This window comes from Gekko japonicus, unplaced genomic scaffold (genome assembly GCF_001447785.1).
Source record: "Gekko japonicus isolate JY-2015 unplaced genomic scaffold, Gekko_japonicus_V1.1 scaffold326, whole genome shotgun sequence".
Lineage (NCBI taxonomy): Eukaryota > Metazoa > Chordata > Lepidosauria > Squamata > Gekkonidae > Gekko > Gekko japonicus.
In genome coordinates this window covers 110,981-128,866 of record NW_015165245.1, presented here as the reverse complement: position 1 = coordinate 128,866, position 17,886 = coordinate 110,981, and positions in this window count along the sequence as shown.

The window sequence follows — 17,886 nt, the reverse complement described above, 5'->3', positions numbered from 1 at the left end:
AGACAATTTAAGTTCTAGCAGCTGATCTAAGCAGAAAAAAGCTGAAAGGTGTGTGTTAAATGACTGCCAGTTCCAGGTTTTCAAATGATTCCTTGATCTTTATAACCTAATTTTCATAATATTGACACTAATTTAAAGTGACTGACCAAGCTTCACAGTATGATCATAAAACCACACACAGTAATCCAATGAGCTGCTACTTCAGTGATTTTTGTTTTATGTGAGGCTTCTAATATTCAGCCTTTCTGAGCATATCAGCCTTGATCTCCTGGGCAATTCTCAGCAGGAATTGCCAGTGCTTTGTTTGGGAGGCCTTCTAATTTGTTCTTTGTGATAAGAAAGTGAAGCAAAAGGCTACCATGTTTCGAACTGGGGTGACCTAAATTGCAAGTAATATTAGTTTAAATGTTACATCAGCTTATCTAGAGAGGGAAAACAGTGTCACATAATTTTAAAGGCAGGGAGTGAGGTATTATCTAGTTTTCTTTTCTTTTGTTTCATTTCATTCTTTTCCTAAAGGGTTATTTTCAGTAAGTCAGACTCAGTATCTGGATTGTAATATGGATTCTTTCCCCCTAAACAGGCACTTTCTTACTCTCTAAAATACCAGTAAGATTATGCAGTGCTCTTTTTGTAGAAGGAACTCCTTTGCATCCCTGTCCATGTCTCTGGGCAATCTGGGCAAGAGGTCACAAAGAGATACTAAAGAGCACTGGGGACAACACTGCCCCTTGAGGCACTACACACTCCAGTGGATGGCTTTGGGATTGTTGCTCCCCCAGTGCCACCCTTTGTCCCCGACCTTGGAGAAAGAAGACAAGCCACCGCAAGGCGAGCCCCTAAACACCAATGTTGGTGAGGCGGTGGAACAGTAGCTGATGGTTGACTGTGTTGAACACTACCAACTGATCTAACAGCAACAACACTGCCAAACCGCCCCGATCCAGATGCCTCCGAAGGTCATCCATGAGGGTGACCAGTGCTGTCTCCATCCCATGACCCAGATGAAAGCTGAACTGGAAGGGATCTAGGATGGTAGCATCATCTGTAGGGACAGTTTTCTCTGTGAGGCAAGCCCGGAGTTCACTGCTCCCATAGGGAAATTGGGAACCAGAGTGCAGAGTGCACAAGGTGAATATCTGCTGAGCCATGAGCTCATTGTGAGAAGATATACTTGGCAGAGAGTCGGGAGAGATAAGACAGTGAGGCTGTTTGCAGCTCACATCCTGTTATTTAGTTTACAATATACTGTAGCTTAGAGGGCGGGGGGGGAAGGTAATCTAATAAAGCACTGCTCCTCCAGGTTGGGGCAGTCAGATTTCTGCAGAGCTGTGTGTCTGTCGTGTCTTCTTTGAACCCTTCAACCTTCAATCATCCAAGAAGCCCGGTAACTGAATTGCCACAGCCCTCTCTATTAACTTGCCCAAATAGGGCAAGTTGGAGACCGGCCAATAGTTTGCCAATTCGGCCGGGTCCAAGGATAGCTTTTCCAAGAGAGGTTGGACCACTGCTTCCTTCAGTGCCCCAGGGAACAGCCTCTCTGAGAGGGCCTTGTTGACAATCTCCCATAGGTCACCTTGAAACCCCTTGTGGTCAGCTTTAATTAGCCACGAAGGGCATGGATCAAGGGAGTGAATGGTAGGGTGTACAGTTAGGAGCAATTTGTTGACTTCCTCTAGGCTGAGTGGGCTGAAATGATCCATAACCTGACTAGAAGACATGCATGGCACCTCGAGTTCACTCACTGTATCAACTGTGGCAGGGAGGTCACGGCGGAGCGACAAGACTTTATCTGCAAAATAGCTTGCAAAAGACTCACAGCCAATGTCCAGTTCCCTAGCATTTGAGCTGCCTTGTGGCAGGGCAGTAATAGACCAGATCATTCTAAACAATTGAGCTGGGTGTGAGCTTCCAGATGCAATCGCAGCCATATAATACTTTCACTTAGCGGCTTTGATTGTCATCCCATAGGATCTCATAAACGTCCTATAAGGTGTTCTTGTAGCTTTGTTGCAGGCCCACCACCACTGTCTCTTTAGCCATCTTAGCCCTCACTTCATCAGCCACAACTCCTGGGTGAACCATGGAGCAAGCCTAGAGCGAGGAGGCAGAGGGCATCGGGGAGTGATCTCATTGATGGCTGTTGAGAGTTGGCTATGCCAATCCTCTACAAGTTCATCTAACAAGCCACCAGGGGTCATCAGATCCTGGAGAGCCATCTGAAGCCACATAGGGTCCATTTGGCTCCATGAGCGAGCCAAAATAGGCTCGCCACCCAAACAGGGTTGGAGTGAAACATTCAGGCCTTCAAGGCAAAGTGGTCGGACTACAGTACTTCCAAAGCAGTAATCCGGTCCACTATGACCCCCACCACAAAGTTCAAATTAAGTGTATGCCCAGCCTGGTGAGTGGGAGACATTACAAATTGGGAGAGTCCCAGTGCTGCCATGGATGACACCAGGTCTGTTGCCTGAGTAGAGGCCGCATCATCAGCATAGACATTGAAATCACCCAGGTCAATCAGTCTAGGGTGTTCCAAAGCCCAGCCCGATACAGCCTCCACCAGGGTTGGTAGGCTATTGGCTGGTACATTGGACAGTCAGTAAACCAACCAAATTGCTACATTCTTCCTGGCTTCCCACACTAAGCCGACACACTCTATTCCCATGACCTCAGCGGCAAGAGCACAATTAAGGAATAAGCCTCCTCCCCCCGCCTCCTAGTCTATGATTGGTAAAGGACCGAGAACCCAGAAGGGGCCAGCTGGGAGAGAGCTACCATCTCCCCTTCTTGCACCCAGGTCTCAGTCATACATATCAGGTCTACATTCTGATCCTGCAGAAAGTCCCGAAGGACTATAGTCTTGTTGCTTATAGACCTAGTGTTACACAATGCCAATGTTGGAAGGGGGAGTCAATTATTCTAGCCCCACTACCTACAACCTTTGGGATGGGATGCAGGCCGGAAGGGGGCTGAGCTACTTTACTTGTCCGTCCCCTTTCCTTAGCTCCATGTCTGGTCCCACTGCTATACTTTCCCCTCCCGAGGAGCACTGGAATCCCTTGCCTAGTCATCATCCTGCCTACTGATCTTCGCCAGTTACAAACCAGCTGTGAGCCTCAGACAAGAAGAGTCTTCAATCAGACGACTAGTCATTCGACAACAGACGCTGGCTCCCAGTGACTCCTAAATTAGATGAACAGACTCTATGATAATCGGTTCAATTACACACCCTTCCAATTAATCTAGTAGCCTATGATTGCCTTTTTCTTTCTCCCTTTATCTCAGTCAATTTAGCCAATAATTCAGTTTAAATTTAAATAAAGTTTAATATAAATCTATGGCACATTTACTTCAGGCAACCAGATGACTCCTTGTTAATTAATTTGTAAATTTGAATACCAAATTAATTAATTAGTCAATTCATTGGTTACAGGGCAATTAATATAATCAATTCATTCACCAGTATAAACCTACACTGTATACACAATCAATTTATAATTTCTATTCCCTAACCCAATTAATTAAGTCTAAAACTTAATAATTCCCTATGGCTAGCCATCAGCATCTGCTGCCAACTACCAGTCCATGAGTAGCAATCCGGTTTTGGACAACTAAGACTCAGTACATCAGATGATCTTCCTTAGGCCAGGTTATATTGTGTCATCTGGGCCCACTCTCTAATATCACTCCGGTATTTGTATCTGTCTACCTCTCCAGGGCTCTCTGGGCCAACATGCTCAAGTCCTGTGAATTTACCAGTCTCTTAGGTCCAGGTTTCTACACTATTTCTGCTGCTGCTGCAGCCCCCAATGGTGAGCCCAATGGGGAGGGGTATTGTCACGGTCATTCTACTAACAGTTGTCTGATGAGTTCGGGTTCAACTGGGGAGATACCAGAAAAGATGGAGATCCTCTCTGGGCTCCCTGGTCCCCACCCGAGTGTCCAGAGCACCCCCACAAGCTCTGGAAGCAGCCACAGCAGCAGTTGCTGCAGCAACAATCAAGGACGAATATCGCCAAAATGGCGACCACATAGGCAGACCAAAGCCAGTGGAATCGACGGAACTTGAAGCATCCTGTAGCCGGCTCACACACACTCACCACTGGCAAGACTCTCACTCAACGCAGCTGATCCACCAGTCAATGCCACCAGAATCAGGCTGGTCCAGGGAATCTGGAAGCTGTGCCAAGGGAGGAGAGGTAGTTGTTCATTTCGCTGATAATAAAACTGGTATTTCTGAACTTGTATCAGTCCTCCAAGTGTTATCCAAGTTGGCATAGCTTGTTAATATGTAGTATATTCCGGGAAGTTTGTTAGTTTGTTAGATGGCTTTTTTGTGCAGAAGCCACTAGCACTAAGACTCCCTGCTCACCGACATATTGCCAGAACTCATAGCCACTGCCCAGTCGAATCCCAAAGCTAGGACGGCTTCCCTCTTGCCTATGGCTTAATTATAGTCTTTGGCCATCTGGCACCAGGTGGTCTCCCAAACCCCATCAAGGAACTTGCTTGATGGAACCCTCTAGAAGATTATGACATCCACTCCTGCTTCCCCCCTCCCATCTAGCCAATTACTACATTCTTGATTTCAGCCTCGAAAGAGATATGGATAGGGAGACCCATTATGGAGACCTGCAAGCTGAAGCAGACCTGTGAATATTCACGTTAACTCTTGAGGGGAATCAGGGTGCTTTCCCTCACACACTCTGCTGGCTGCTGTGTGCAGGTCACATGGGGAATGGACTGGTGGGTGGTCCAAGGAGGCATGTGGCTGTTCTAGTGTGGAGGGGTGGTCTCTGGCTCCCCCACTCTCCCACAACACTACTGGCATCTGATAGGCCTTGCAGCTTGATGGTGCAGGCACAGGGGCCCCAGGGTGGACACAAGGGGGTGCTGCTGTGGGTAAAGCACTGGAGGTTCCCATCACCTGGGCTATCCTGTTCCTCCTTTTTCAGTGTGTGAGGGCAAGATGTCAGCTCAGAGGCTTTTGCCTCCCATTGGCCTCTCCCCATGGGGGGATTGATCCAGGAACCCTTCCTATGCTCTCCTATTGCCTTTCCATTGAGGTACTCCAGTCCCTGTGATGGTCTCTTCCTGGCCTCATGTTGCTGGTGGTCATGTCAGAGCTGCTGTAGAGTGTCTGATGGCATACCTCCTTTTAACTTACCTTCTTAGGATGGTGGTCTTTTTTGTGTGGCATATAGTTTTGAGACTGACTTCTGCAGCTTCCCCCAGCATTGGGCCACCCAATTCTTTTCAGGAACCTTCAATATTATTAATGGTAAGAAGAGTGTAAATGCCCCAAGGGGAGTGTAAACTAAAAAAAACCCCTTTAATAAAAAGGTACTATGAAGAAATGCAAAACTAATCTGAATATTCCCTTTGTCTAGATCAGAGGTTCCCAAATTTATTTGGCCTACCACCCCCTTTTTAGGAAAGAAATTACTCAGTGCCCCCCTGGACATCAACCTTCAATAAGTGGACAAAAAGATACAGTTTTGGGATCTGCACCTGGATGGTTCCCGCCCACCTGGATGGTTCCAGTGCCCTCGAGGGGGAGGTATTGCCCACTTCGGGAACCAGTTGAATTAATTAATCTCATGCCTGACATTTACATACACAGGAGCGAAGAAAACAGACGGCATTATGAAAATTGCAAAGTGGTGAAATGCTTCAGAATTTTGAAGGATATAAAATCCATCAGGATAGGTCTATCAGTGGCTACTAGCCATGGTGATGGAGGGGAACCTCCTTATTCAGAGGCACAACTTCTGAATCCCAGGGCCAGGGGGCAACCTCAGGGGAAGGTCTTGGACTCTATGTTGTCTTGCTGGCCCTCCAGAGAACTGCTGGACTAGATGGACCACTGGTCTGACCAAGCAGGGATCTTCTTATGTTCTTATAGATTAAAGTGCTATAGAGTTAGAACATAAGAGTAAGGAAATATCCATTGCAAATCAGTCCACATAACTTGTAATTCCCCAGGCCATCAAGAGCTTGATAAACCTCCTGTGGGTGTTGCTTGTCTATGACTGCAAGAACAAGGATGTTATCAAGCTAACTGGCTGGTGGGATAAGGTGAGTTTAGTAGATTGCAAGGTGTTAAGACAGCATTAAGAGCAATATTGACAATATGTTGCTTCTCTTTTTACAGTAACAGTTATACAGTATCCTGGATAATCATCTTTGTGGTTATTTTACCTCTATTTTATAACTGCTACAGGACTTTTCATTTGAGAAGAAGAAGAAGAAGAGATTGGATTTATACCCTGCCCTTCACTTGGAGTCTCAAAGCAGCTTACAAACTCCTTTCCCTTCCCCTCCCCACAACAGACACCCTGTGAGGTGGGGGGGGGCTGAGAGAACTCTGACACAAACTGCTCTTTTAGGAACAGCTGTGCCAGAGCTTGTGACTGACCTAAGGTCACATCAGCAGGTGCAAGTGGAGGAGTGGGGAATCAAACCCGGTTCTCCCAGATTAGAGTCTGCACACTTAACTACTACACCAAACTGACTTCAGCATTTCTTTTTTAGATATATTTCCATGCTTTGATTGATATACACAAACCACTGACTTTTTCAAAAGATGTAGTAAGATTTGTTGTAAAGAAGCAATTTCCATTAATATGTACAGGTTAGATGCTAGCAATGCCTCCCCGCTCCTTTGAGACCCCTCCCCAGGTCCCCCACCTCAGTGGGTGGGCCAGGGAAGTTGGCGGTGTTCAACTCCAGGCCTTCCCCGGCTCCCCCACTTTGGTGGACGAGCCGGGGAAGGCATGGGGAGGCATTCCCTGGCTTGCCCACCTTGATAAGTAGGCCAGGGAAGGTGGGGGGGCTGACTGCAGGCCTTCCCTGGCTCGCCTGCTTCAGTAGATCCAAACCTGAAAAATTCCGATTTTTTTGGGGGGGGTGCACACCCCTAGTAGTAATGGGGCTTATGCCTTTGAATTAATTAATCTCATGCCTGACATTTACATACACAGGAGCGAAGAAAACAGACGGCATTATGAAAATTGCAAAGTGGTGAAATGCTTCAGAATTTTGAAGGGAGGTTCCAATAAATGATTGATTATCCACTGGGAATCATTGAGAATTGCTGTATCTGAATATACTCTGTGGATGTCTACATGTATCTTTGAAATGTTGAACCCAGCATGATTCTTGAAAAAAAATTATTGAAATGGATTTATAACCAGGGGTCTTTCAAGTCAGCTGGCAGAGACACTACCACATCCTTACAGTTCAAGGACTGTTTTGAATGTATTATTACAAATTGTTTTAGGAAAAACTCCACCTGTGAATTTCTACCTATAATTAGCTTTACCTGTGAATTTCTGTCTGTCTATTGATTGTGTCATAGGAAAATTTGTTCTGAGTACTATATATGTCATATCTATATAATCATTGATTTTTGGTGTTTAAATTTGGGCACATGCATTTTTTTCTTGTTTACAACAGATTATTTGGCAGGTTAATTTCAGTAACTATGACTAATTTTTCACTGGTGCTAGAGAGGATGAGCAATCTTGCCAAATTCTCCTCCTCATCTTTCTATCATTTTGTACAGCTTGTTGTCCAAGAATGACCATGATCTCTGGGAAAGGGGCAAACCAGGCCAACTTCCTTCTGATAGCAACAAAGAAGCTGTCTATTCCAACATTTTTTAAAAAGGTGTCACTTTCATTTATCCACTTATTACCTTTGCCTAGAACCTCAGGACAGTGAACTTGAGAGATCTGATATTATTTCCACAACAACACTATTAGATACAATAGACTGACATAGTATTAAAAAAACCTATTCCTTATTCTATAATAATTTATGGTATTTCTCAATCATTACTATACTTCAATCTCTAACATTCTCTTTTTCCAATATATCAGTTTTGTTATTTCCTTGTTTACCCTTTTACCTGAACTGTTATTTTGTTTGGAGTTTAGCAAGAGATGATGTACACTGGATTGAAACACCCAGGATCCCCTGTTGTATTTTTTTGGTTCTACATTGTCAAAGTCTTAGGATATTCTCTCATAAATGTCCTCTTCCAAGATAGTGCTGACCTTGGTTAGGAGAGTTAATTCTTTTTCATATACTGGGATGGCAGAATGGAAAAATCAATCATTCATCACCATCATTACATCATTAAAAATGAGATATACTTTAATGGTACATATCTATATCTGATGCTCAAAGGAGAAAAAGGTTAAAATGACAACTGTAACTACCCTGTCTAACTCACTTAAACTATATATTGATAGCTCTGATTATGTCAGTTCAAGTTTTCAGAATTAATTAAATGATAGATTCTCTGGTGGTATTAATCATCAATTAAAACTGACAATAGTGACAATAATGTTAATCATTACAAAGTTACAAGTGTAAACAAAAAGTAAATAACATTCTTACCACTGTATTTTGAAACAATTCTAGTCAAACAACATCTCAAAACCATATCTTCTAGATATGGGTGGTAGACTGATGTCAATATATCTTTTTCTTGTAACCACTTTGAAACTGTTTTTATGCCAGCTGTTGGGAAATCCTCTTTGGGGTTGCTGGTAAATTTACTGTTCATCATTTTTTTTCTGATCCAAACGGTGAGCCAGTCAAGGATGGGATCCAAGCAGAACTTTGCTTGAAGGGGTACTCGTCCTTTAACAGTGCTCTATTAATGGACTGCTATTATAGCAAAGATGCTTGTATGGTTCTGCCTTCTTTTTAAATTTGAAGTGTAATTGCATAGTTGTTGAATTTACATCTATGTATCTAATAGCCAAGGGTCCCTCTGCATGCAGATACTTATTTCTGGCAATCTGGGGCACATGGGGGGGTAAACAGAGCTTTCAGCAAACTTGGGGCACTCTCTAGGTTTGCAGAAAAATCTAAAATGTTAAAAAAAGTATATGGGGGCTACTTAAATCCCCCACAAAAGTCAAACGGTGTTCTCTACTTACAGATCCCCAGTAGAACAGTCAGGAAGCCACGCGGCTGCCCACGGCACTGCTAAGAATGCCAGAGGCAGCCGTTGGAGCCACGAAGGCAAGTGCTCATGGCTACAGTAATCCACCCCACCGCACAAACCACTGCCTCAGATTTATTGCTTTATTGTGTTTCTGCAGAGGATGAGGAGCCTCATCTCCCCCTCCCTTACAATACTCACTACCACAGAAAACCAAGGTCTTAGGAGTCAATGGGGGGAGAAGCAAATGGGTGCGCACAAGGAAAGAAATGTGGAACAGAGGCCTGAGAAGTGGAAAGGGGGAGAGAATCTGGGTTGGAGGGACAACAGGGGGGCTGGCTACTGAGATTTCTGAGCACCCACATGCTCACATGCCCTCTTTGGTTTGGCATGCAAAGATGGGGGTGGTGGTGCCTGTCTCAACTTTAGTCCAGCCACATTCCAGGACTGTAGAGCAAGAGCAGAGACATTGGGAAGCAGAGACTTGAAGCTGCCTTCCCCAGTCCAGCACCAGCTGCCTGTCTGCCTGCTCCTCCTGATAAGAACTTGCCTAATAAAGTTGCTGTTGCTGCTTGCTCGCTCTTTCCCTCTCCAGTGCCCAGAATAAGCTCACTCACTCACCCAGCTTGCCTGCTCTGCATGCTTTGCTTTGAACTCTCACAAGAAGCTGAAGCTCAGCTGCTCCAAAGTGCCAGTGCACACCTTGCAGGAGAAGCAGGGAGGTGGAGAAGCCTGGGCAGTAACTATAGCAGTTGCCAAGTGCTGGCCCGGAGGGGGGGGGAGGGCTGTGAGGAAGCCAGGGGATGGGGTGGGTTGGCATGAGCAGCTTTTTCTGACTGTGGGTGGCTTCTGCTGCTGCAACAGCAACTTCATCCTTGGCTGCAGCAACACCGCTGCTTTCCAGAAGGGCTTACATCCTGGCTCCTGTGGCATGTTGTTCTGTTTCTCTGCCACTGCAACAGGGGCAATTGCAGGGGTGGGCAGAGAGATGGGGGTGCCTGCATCCATTGACGGCTTTTCCTGCCTGGAGGGAGAGAAAAAGAGAAAGAAGGGGAGGAGAAAAGAAGCAAAGGTGGGTGTCCCCACTTCTGCAAGCCCCCCTCCTTCCTTCCCCTCCCACTATATCACAAGTAACCTTTTAAATACCAGGGTGGTGATACCAGCTGCAGTGGTCTCTGATGCACAGGGTCACTTTGAACATTTTACTGCTGTGCCTGGTAATTCCCATCCCTTGCAGTCAGTGGGAGATGCTCTGTGATGCCCTCTTAATGTCTTCCATATCCCTTGGCCTTATAGGCTCTTCCTTATGGATGCCACATTACAGTACACTGATTGCTATCTGCATATCTGGCAGCTGTCCAGTAACTAAATTTCTTTAATACTGTCTTTCAGTGGTTAGGGAAACCTTGCCCTTGATGGGCCAGGTTGACTCACTCTAGGAAGCTAAGCAGGATCAGCCCTATTTAGTACTTGGATGGGAGATCACCAAGGAAGTTGCAGTCTCCGCAGAGATGCAGGCAATGGAAAACACCTCTGACTACAACACATTATGCAACATTTTGTTGTGGGTCCCCTCTTGTTAACCTATGTTAGCCTTATTTCATACTTCTGTATGTAACATATATGTAAGCAAGTGAAAATAAGGGATTTTTTAGATTATGACATGGCATTGTTAATTCTACAGTCAATCTATGAAAATAAGTTTTATTTTCAGAAACATATAAAGGGAAATATTGCTTCCCGGTGATATCTAGGGGTGTGCAAAAAAACAACAACCCAAAACCCTGGTATTTTTTAGGTTCTTGTTTATTGAACCTGAAAAATATTGATATTTCCTGATATTCCCAAATCCCAATACTGGTCCCCATAGGGTATAATGAAGAATTGATCTGGAGTATCTAGGGCTTGGGGGGGGGGATGTTTTTTGAAGTAAAGGCACCAAATTTGCTGCATAGCTGCTGGTACCTCACCTAACCACCACCACCCAGTTTGAAAAAGATTAGACTAGGGGGTCCAATTATATTGGCCCCCCAAAAAGGTGCACTGTCCTCTGTTGATTTCAGTGGAGGGGGGAAAGCATTTAAAGGTATTGCAGTTCCTTCTCTAAGCTGCATGACTCCGCAGCCTGGAGAATTCCAAAAGCATTTAAAGGGACTGCGAGCCCTCTAAATTCCTGTGGAGTTCTCAAAGCTATGGAGTTGTGTGACTTGTAAAAGACATATAAAGGGAACATGGTCACTTTAAATGCCCTTTAAGTTAGTCTATCCAGCAGTTTTTTAAAGGAAATTATTTTATTTAGCAAGACACCTTAGGAATACTTTATTAAAACAATTGAGAAGGAGAAATTGCTGAACATTTCTGGAGAGAAACAGTACTGCAAGACAAGCCAGGTGGCCACTAGATTACTTTTCTGCACTTCTACAGAGACTGAGGAGCACTCCTCTTCAGAGAATGCTTCTGCCTCCCCCCAATAGCAAAACCAAAAGGTTGGAGAAGTAACCAAAAAGTGTTTCCAACACACAGCTTAAAAGGGCACAAAAATGTTAAGGATAAACTGGAGGAGAATTTTCACAGGAGAAGCCAGTGGTGGTCTTCAGCTGTTCAGAACCATCTGCACCAACTCATCATCGTTAATGCACCCATAGCTGTCTTTATGGCCAGCTACCAGCATTTCCTTTATCAGTCATTTTCTCCCCCAGAGTGACAAGAACATAGTGTATCTCCACTCCCATGTCTGTGCTATTTCCCTCTTTGTAGAAGGCCCTCAGCCCCTCTACATAATCCTAAAAGCAGCTTTAAGTGTCAGACTCTTGAACAAACTCACTCTCAACAACACTCTTGTAGTGATTTGTTTATTGAGATATGAAGATGTGTCAAGCTGAGCTCATCTGTGTCAGAACTAATGGGTTTGGCACCAGTCCTGGTATTATACTTAATTCAAATAGCCCCCCAAGTGACCCATCCAATCAAGCCATCCATGCAGCCCACCTAAACCAAGTGCACGCTCCTTTCCCCCTCCCACCTTTTAACCTACAGTTTTATTATCTGTGACATTCACATGCACTCACCATCTGCCCCCACAATGGCCCCAATACCAGATGATTACAGGTAAGGAAAAGAGAACAACAGAAATACATGGGAAATGATGACTGAAGTCTGACACCTTTTTCTTTGCAATGGTTTGCATCATGGGCAGGAACTGTTATAAGTTTAGGATTTGGGGGGCTTGGCCATTTCTGATAGATGAACAATATCTAAAATTTATATCTGACTGAATCAATACCTGAAAAATACTGATGGTATTTAGCTGAACGCAAACCTCTAGAGATAACCTTTCACTCTAATTCTTTCTTTTTTGAGTCATAATTTTCCATGTTGCCATATGATTTAAAATATAAGTATAATAAGAATAGTTTAATGAGCTTCATTGAGTCACTGACAAATGCTGATGTACAAAATACTCATTGGATGGATTTTGGGAATGACAAAACCTTTAAATTATACTCTAAAGTGCTTTTAAAATGTTGGCTGTTTAATAATTTCACAATATAATTCTTTTGGACTGTGAATAAGGCCTGTTGTGGAAATAAATAAAATGGGATCCAGAAAGAGGCTCTGGGCAGGTGCCCTGGCCTTGGGCACTAAGCGTCAATTTGCTGTGGCAACCTCAGAAGGGTATAATGACACAGAGTGCATTGTTTTCCCCAGGGGGATTGATCTCTGCCATCTTTAGAGCAGTTGTAATTCTGAGTGATCTCCAGCCCTCACCTGAATATTTCAACACAAAGAAACACTGTGATGAAATTGACAATTCCTATAATTCCTATAGACATCAATAAAAACTTATGGACTTCCGGTTGATGGCGGCACACTTGCGGACTCACCTCCTGGACCTCCCGGGGGTGTCTCCGTGCTCCGGCGGAAGGAGGGGGCGAGCAGGCTTGTAACCCCCCCCCCAAGGGCCCGGTGAAGGGACTCTGGCCAAGGAGCTTTGAGGGGTAGCCTCTTCGATGGCAGAATGCCAGAGAATCGAGGCTCCCCTTTGCTCCAGTGGTTCTTCCAGCCAAGAGACCGAAAGGTACAAGTGAAGCTAACCGGGTCAAGCGCAGGAGATCGGGCATGAAAAATGCTGAAAGAAGCAGGGTCGGAAGACCAATTATGAACGTGAGTCAACTGAGAAACGATTTTTGAAAGAAAAGATGCTCCCTACCCTATTCCGTGGAACGGGAAAAGCGAGCAGGGGGGGACGCCTCCCATGCGCATAAACTGTTGAGCGAAAGGGGGGGAACAGAAGAAAAACACACAAAATTGCCCATAAGTACTTACCCAATCGAGCTAAGCAGTTAAGCGCATATTCAAAGACTTTAAAAAAACTTTCCGAAAGTAACAAATGGGAAAACGATGGCAGGGAAGAGGGACAAAGACAAAGAAAGACTTTTGAAAATGAAACCAGAGTCCCCAAAGCCGGAAACGACCAGTGAGATGGCAAAAGCTATAGCTGAGTTTATGCGCCCTCTACTGGAACAGCTGAATAACTTCAAAGGGCAGATGTTGGTGGTAACAACAAGTATTACTGCACAACAAACGCAAATAAGGGATTTGATCCAAGTAATGAAGCAGGATGCTGAGAAAGTAAAGGAAGTGGCTGAATCAACACAGAAAGTGAAGAAGAAAGTGCAAAAATTGGAAAAGAAAACTTCTTCTTTGGAAGATCAAATGCTTCAAGTGCAAATGGATAAGGCCAATATGGTCCTGCGCTTCCAGGGGGGGGGCAGAGAACAGAGGAGAGAATCTTAAAGAACTTATGAGCGAGCTACTTGCCCCAGTAACAGAAATAAATGTGGAATTGTTACTCAACGATATGGATGTGGCCTACAGGTCATATTCAGGATACATAAAGAAAAATAATCTGCCTGGGGAAATTGTAGTAAGATTCTCAAAGAGGCACGTCAGGGATGCTATCCTGAAAGCAGTGGCGGTAACACCCCTGAAGGCAGGGGAGAATGCTGTTAGAACGCTGAAGGACATTCCATTTGAAGTAAGGCAATGCAGAAAGAAATACAAAGAACTTGTGCTCTTTCTCCAGACAAATTAAATTGGATATAAATGGCTATTTCCAGAAGGTGTAACATTTAAGATTAAAGAGAAGAAGGAAAAGATTAACTCTGTTCTTAAAGCTCAAGAATTTCTAAAGGAACAGCTGGGAAGGCCAGAGGACGGGAAAAAAAGAAGAGGACAGTAGGTCCAGTGGCGAGCTGGAAACTGGTTCTTCTGGTGAAAACTTTTTGTCTGAGCAGGGGGCAGTAGCCCCGAAAAGTCCCTACAAGCTGTGAAAGAGAAGGGAAAAGAAGAAGTAAAGGCTGAAGGACTCTGATTGGTGCCTTTAAGAACTTTGGTTCTTGGGGATGATTGGGGATACTATTATTGGGCAGTTAAATGTAAACTTTGAGGGTAAAAGGTTTTTAAAGGTATGATGCAGTTCGTAAAAAGAACAACGATGAGAAGATTTGGTGTATTAAAGCTAGTTGGAGGATCTCCTCTCTTGGGTTTTTAGATAGTAGTGGGTACTTTACTTTCTCCTGTATGTGTAGTCCCCCCTTTTTTTCTGTTGTAGTTTTTTGTAGTGTTAAAAAAATCAATAAAAAATCCCCTCTGGGGGCTCAAAAAAAACTTATGCAATGTAGCTCCGGAAATTCTAACATATTCAAGAAAAAGTCCAAAATCCTCCATGAGCATCTGGTTTTATACTCATTTCAAAAATCTTCCTCAGGAGTAGTCCTGTTATGTTAGAAGGCGTCAGCCTCTTGATACAGTTTAAATACTTCTTTTGCTTCCTTCAAATAGTAGCAGCATTAACTTTTTTACTTTCTTCAAATTATTGCAGATTAACTTCTTTTTCAAATTATCCTAAAACAAACATGATTATTTAGAATAGAAAGAAACATGAAGCTGAATTGAAAATAGTGTGTGGGGGAACATTACTTAAATCAGTTCCCATGTCAGGCCCATCATGTGAGAGTGTCCCCTACACATGAAAACCCAAAACAGAAGCCTGAAGATAAAGGAAGGTTAGTCCACTGTACGCACCACTTCCTGTCGGGCACAACGATCATCAGGTAAAGAAAAGATAGAACAGACAAAAACTCTTTGCCATCAAGTAACTTCATCCCCTTAATCAAGAACAGACTAGGAAATAAAAAATCAGTATGAAAAGGCAAAATATACACCAATAAAAACTATTCACGTTGCTCAATCCTAAAGTGTGTTTGTATTTATTTAGCTAATTACCCAACCTCCACAATCAGAGGCAGTAAACCTTTGAAACCAGTGCTGGAAGGTAACATTGGGGTAAGACCTTGGCCCCTATCCCCTGTTGTTGGCCCTCCAGAGTAACTGGTTGGCCACTGTATGAGACAGGTTGCTGGATTAGATGGACCACTGGCCTGATCCAGCAGGGCTCTTCTTTTTACTCTGAATTGTGTTCATCCCACTTGGCTAGTCTTGGCTTGTCTTGATACGGAAGGGTCTGGCAACTGCATGTTATTGATAATGGAAGATAGTTCTGGAAAGCAACTAATTGTAAAAAAAATGTAGCACTGGGAATTCTTATACACTTGAATTTTCATGGGAGCTAATGGTGAAAATCTGCTAATGGTCCAATTTGGTGCACAATTAGCATCTGTGCTGGCACTGGGACAAAACTGAGAGTGGTGGCAACAGCCTGCTGCCCATTTGGAGTTGTGTTCCATTTGGTGCAAATTCAAGATCTGGGCTGAGATAGGATGGAATAACCAATTATGATGGACTGCACTTTAAAAGCAGATTTCATAATGCAGCTAAATCAGAGAATCAGGAGGTAAAGAGTTAACTTTTCTGTGGTCTGGAGAGCTTGAGTGAGTGGCTGCTCCTCTTCTCTGATTGGCCAGTGCCAGCTGCGGAAAATATATGATCACCTAAGTTTGGACCTGTTCTGCCAGTAGAACCATTCTGAAGGCAGTCAGTTGTTTTCTGACAGAGTTTGGAGTCAGTGGCTTCAGTCACACTGGAGGCTCGGCACAATCTGGTGGTGCCTCTATTTGCAGTGGTTTAAATTGTTGCAGGAAGGGGTGACCAGACAGAACATCCTGAAGTGGCTCCTCCATGTGCCGGTCCCGTGGTGAAGCATCCACATTACTGGCACCTCAACCACAGAGTGCAGCCTTTCCTGGCAATGGGGATTGCTTATGCACACATAACTACCAGGCAACCCCCTCACACTTCCTATCTGGCATTCATTCATGACACAACACGGGGGTTCAGATGCTGGGAAAAGTGGAGTGGAAGTGCTGGCTTACGTAAAGGCTGGACTTTCCCCAGTGTTGGCAAACTCTGTTTTCAGGATGGGATGGACCCAGGTGCCAATAACTGGGGCACAGAAGGCAGATGTTGTTGTCTGATCACGCTCTTTAAATCCACAAAGGTAACACAACTATATTGGTGCAATCCACTCATGTGACTACAGCCAATGTGTCTGATAGGAAAAGTCAGACAGATTCACCTGCTGAGTGAAAGAAAAAGACTCCTTGCCTTAACTGTGCTATATCTATAACTTAAAGAGGAATTCAAATTAAGAATTCATAGTCTCACTGTCAGCATAAGCTGAAGTCTGTTTTACACAGACACCAGAGAACTGGGAGAGAGGTTTTGGCAAGAGTGATTTTTTAAAGAAAATATTGATTGGTGGGCACCCTTCCTTGCAGCCCTTTTCATTTTTATAGACTCTTCAGGCTTTATCCCCTCAGAGTGGAATACGGCAATTGTGGTCCCCATATTCAAAAAGGGTGCACGAGAAGAGCCTGCAAATTATCGGCCTATTAGCCTTTTAAATATATGTAGCAAGTTATATGCTAAACACCTTCTGGTAAAGCATGAGGATTGGCTGATCCAAGAAAATGTTATTATGACAGAGCAAGCTGGTTTTAGAGAGTTTAGATCCACTTTAGACCACTGCCTTACAATTCAACACCTTATAGAAAAATACGCTGCTAAAGGTCCTAATTCACTTTTTGCTGCTTTCATTGACTTGAAAGTGGCTTTTGATTCAATATCGAGGCCGAAATTGTGGGCCGGCTTGGAAGCTTCCTCAATTGATAGAAGGCTCCTCTTTTTGTTGCGGGCTCTTCATGATAACACCCATTTGCAGCTTAGGCTTAACAGGAAAGGAAATCTATCAGATCCTATTAACACCTATAGGGGAGTTAGGCAGGGTTGCGTACTAGCCCCTTCCCTGTTTAATCTATATATTAATGATATAGTAAGTTACTTGGACTCCCCCAGTTTACATCCACCAAAACCTCAACAACAGCATGTGTCTATCTTACTGTATGCCGACGATGCTGTCATCTTAGCTAGAACACCAGTTGGCCTTAGACGAGCTCTCAGTAAGTTTGCAGACTTTTGTAACAAAAAGGAACTAACAATAAATTTCAAAAAAACCAAGGTTATGGCCTTTGGGACCAGACAAAAGAAAAGAATCTGGTCTGTAAATGGGCACTCATTAGAGAAGGTTTCCTGCTTTAAATACTTAGGTATGGTCCTTCAATCAAATGGGGCTAGGAAAGCCCATATACAGTATGTTGCCTCCCAAGGTGAAAGAACAGCCAATGCTATTCTTAAGTTCTATCGCACCAAAGGGGCTTATTATGTGCCAGCTACCCAAAAACTCTTTCAAGCAAAGGCAGTTGGACAGATGCTCTATGGCCCTTTTATTGGGCCTCCTTCCTCTAGTTTTGCCCCCTTAGAGCGAGTTCAGTCCAAATTTCTCAGAGCAGTTCTTCAGGTTCCAAGGTGTGTATCGAATACACTGATCAGTCTAGAGACAGGTGCTATATCAGTGGAAGCCAAAATTACTTTAGCTTCACTCCAGTATTGGCTTAAACTAAATT